The sequence below is a fragment of the Cucumis melo genome, chromosome 9 (genome assembly GCF_025177605.1).
Source record: "Cucumis melo cultivar AY chromosome 9, USDA_Cmelo_AY_1.0, whole genome shotgun sequence".
Classification (NCBI taxonomy): Eukaryota; Viridiplantae; Streptophyta; class Magnoliopsida; order Cucurbitales; family Cucurbitaceae; genus Cucumis; species Cucumis melo.
The window spans coordinates 9,588,422-9,592,754 of NC_066865.1; positions in this window are offsets into that span (position 1 = coordinate 9,588,422).

The following is a 4,333-nucleotide window of genomic DNA, read 5'->3' on the forward strand; positions in this document are numbered from 1 at the left end:
GGATGGTCTCAATTTCTGTAGTTTGTTAGTATTTTATTTCTTATGATTATAATAATAGTTATTATTATTATTATTATTTTGATGAAATGTTGGTTGGTAGTACATCAAACATTGTAATAGGACTTTGTTGTGGTGGTTTGTGTGTATTTATTTTGCTTTGCTTTTTTTATTTTTTATTTTATTTTGTTCAACAAAACCTCGTACCCCATACGAATTACAAGATTCGAACAAAGGCCCAGACGGAATCGCTAAAATGCCAACCAGCCGAATGAACCGAGGCTACAAAATTCTTTAGTTTTGTTTTTTGGTTTTTAGTTTAACACTGAAAATTACTAAAACACCTTCAGGGCTAAAACCTTCGGTACTGTGATGTACTGTTATCAAAGTTTCGAGTGATTTGAAGCCAAAATTAGAGAATTGATAATTAGACTTTGGAAAATTATTAGATCTTCCTCCCAACCCATCCAAGCCAATAAAGGAAAACGGCAGTGAGTTGTTCCAATTGCATGGAATGTTCATCATTTATTGAACTGTCCTAGAATCAAAGTTTGAAATAAAACCCATAAGATTGATGAAGTTAGTTGAATTATCAAATGACCGGCCCATAAGTGTATTATGGGAAATTGCCAAAAATGGGTTAGAAAAAGAGGTTTAAATGATTTTGGGACAAGTTTTCAAAATAAAGACTTTTAGGACAATTTGGGTGTGAATGGACAAAAATGCCCTTCTTTTCCTTTCCCTCTTCCACGTTTGCTTTCCCTTCTCTCCACGATCGATTCCTTCTCTTTCACGTATAGTTCCCTTTCCCTTCTCTTTTCTTTCGCGTAGAACACCTGAACCTACTCCGTCCATCATCGCTTGCCCTTCGTCGGTCGTTGTCCAGTGCATTTCGTCGCTCCTCTTCGAACCATTCAATCAACTTCGAGCGTTTTCTCTTATTTGGGTGAGTTTCATGTCTAACCGATTTTCAATTTATCTGCTGTAAGTAAATGTTTGATTGGGGTATTTGGTGCTATTTTCATCCGTAATTGTCTGGTTTTTGGAATTGGACTTATTTGCCGTAAATTAGTTTAGTCAAAGTTTGGTTTTAGGTTCTTAGAAAGTTCAATGGGTAGTAAAAAATGAATTGAACTAGATGATGAGGATGTAGTTAGATCAAATAGAGGAGGAGTAAGCAATAAGAATAGAAGGAATGAAGGTTTTTTTTATCTCGCACGTATTTTTTTTTTATCTCGCACGTATCTCGCACACATCTCGCACGTATCTTGCACGTTCCATACTTTCACTATGTATTTCAAAATCAACTTGGTACACCTCCTAATCCATTTAGAGCTATTCTTTGTATGTTTAGTAACTCTCTTAGGCCCTCATGCTTTATCTCGCACGTATCTCGCACACATCTCGTACACATCTCGCACGTATCTCGCACGTTCCAAGCTTTCACTATTTATTTCAAAATCAACTTGGTACATCTCTTAATCCATTTAGAGTTATTTTTTGCATGTTTAGTAACTCTCTTAGGCCCTCATGCTTTATCTCGCACGTATCTCGCACGTATCTCGCACATATCTCGCACGTTCCAAACTTTCACTATTTATTTGAAAATCAAATTGGTACACCTCCTAATCCATTTAGAGCTATTCTTTCATGTTTAGTAACCCTCTTAGGCTCGCACACATCTTGCAGTTATTTTTGTTATTTCTTTACATTTTGCACGCATCTTGTAGGTTCTTAAGTTCAAATCAATTTTTGAAGATACAAAACTATTTAAGGTAGTTTAAGGATGACACATGTTCGGATTTTAGTGCGTCACGGTGGTGCATGGGATGAGGGACGAATAAAATATGAAGGAGTGTTAAAAGACATTGTTGTCAGTAAAGAAATAACGCACAAAGATTTACAGTATGAATTATATGACCTTGCAGAAGTTGACCCTACAAAGTTTGACATAAAGATAAGATGTATATATGAGATAAAAGGGGAAAAGGAAGCTCCTCCATTTGAGTTAAGCAATGACCGTGTTTTGAAGTTTTATATATTCTTAGTGAAAATCCATTGGAGGCCCCCCTATACCTATCATTTGAGCCTACAAGCAACCGAAGCATGAAAGTGTTAAACAAAGATTACAATTCAGTATCTGGGAGCAACCAAGTTCAAAATTTAAACCCTCATCCTCCAATTGGAATGGATACATTAGATGAGAATGAAGTTGATATTGGTGAAGTTCAGGTTGGCTTGTGTGATAACATGATAGGGACCAATTCGGCTATATGGGAATCATATGAGTCATATCATTCAAAAGATGATACTTTTACATGGGAGTCAGTTGAGATGTACAATGAATTGTTTGACATCCCAGAACAAAGAGATGCTCCTACAAAAGATTGCAAAGGAAAATGTAAAGTTGACTATAACTCCTCTAGTCGGAAGTTGAAGACAAAAGGAAGTGGCTGGTCCGAAGAAAGCTCTACAAGTGAAGAGTTGGATGTAGGACAAATCTTTTTTTGCAAGAGAGATTTGTCAATGAGATTAAGTGTGTTGGCAATGAAAATTTTTTTCAGTTTGTAGTAAAAAAGTCTACAAAAGAGGTTCTTTTCGTTAGATGCATCGACAACAAGTGTGGTTGGAGATTGCGAGCAGTTAGACTGAAGGATTCAAATATATTCAAGATCAAAAAGTATGTGAAAGTTCATTCATGTTCTCTTGAGTTTTTGAATCGTGACCATAGGCAAGCAAAATCTTGGGTTGTTGGAGAATTAATAAAGTCCAAATTTAAGGGAGTCGATCACATATACAAACCACGTGATATCATAGAAGACATGAGGTAAGACTATGGCATAAATATGAGTTATGAGAAAGCATGACGTGCCAGAGAAAATGCATATGAACGAGTGCGAGGGTCTCCTGAAGAGTCATATAATCTTTTGCGTAGATATGGTGAAGCACTCAAATTTACAAATCCAGGTACAATATTTCACATGGAACTCGAAGATGATCGTTTATTTAAATATCTTTTTATGGTTGTTGGTCCATGTGTTAGAGGATTCTTAAATTGCATTAGACCGGTCATAGTCATGGATGGAACTTTTCTTAAGAACAAATATCGGGGTCAGTTGATAGTGGCCGTTTGCTTAGATGGACTCTGCTTAGATAGTGGCCGTTTGCTTAGGCGGTCAGTTGATAGTGTCCAACATTTGAGTCAAAATTTGCATGATAAATATAAGAATGACACGGTTGCTACTTTGTTTAATAATGCATCGAGAACATATCGTGAATCAACGTTTGTAGAAGCGTTGAGACATCTTTTTGCATTTCCTAATGATTCAAGGAAATATTTAAATGATGTTGGAATAACACGGTGGTCTCGTGTTCACTGCCCAGGAAGACGATATAACATGATGACAACAAATATAGCAGAGTCCATGAATTCTATACTGAAAGAACCTAGAGATTTGCCTATTGCTTCATTCCTTGAAAATGTTCGAGCTTTGCTACAACGTTGGTTTTGGGAGCGTTGAGAAGAAGGCATTAAAGTGACGTCTACATTGACCAAATGGGTAGAGTTAGTTATTCAAAAGAAATAAGAAGGAGCTTTGACAATGAAGGTCAACCCAATTGACTGTTACCAATTTCATGTCAAAGATTTAGATAAGGAGGAGGTCGTAAATCTTCAGACTAAAGAATGCACTTGCAAGGAGTTTCAAGCTGAGCAACTACCATGCTCACATGCTATTGCTGCAGCACGGGATCGTAATATAAATGTTTATAGTTTATGTGCTAATTATTACACTAATGAATGTTTATTGGCTGCATATGCGGAGGCCGTCTACCCAGTTGGGAATCAGTCAGATTAGAAGACAAGCGAAGACTACGTACATATGACTGTTTTACCTCCGAAAGTAGTCAAAAGAGTTGGTCGACCGAAGAAAAAGAGGATTCCAAGTGTTGGTAAAGCTCTGAAATTGCATAAGTGTGGTCGGTGTAAACAAATAGGTCACAACAGATTAACGTGTACCAATCCAATTTCATATACTGACAAGTCGAGCATACAAGATTAGAAATTTCTCTATCAATGTACTAATTATTACACTAATTAATGAGTGTTTGTTAATGATGTGTTTTCTTAATGATGTGTCCCAACATTCTTACTTTCTGTGCTTCCAGATGGATGAAGAAGACGAAAATAACAATTGGCTTATTCATTTAGGAACACAAGAAACTGGTTTTAGGATCGTTTAAAAATAACCAAACGTTCGTTTAAAAATATCTAAATGATCGTTTAAAAATAACTAAACCATCGGTTAAAAACAACCAAACGATCGTTTGAAAACAA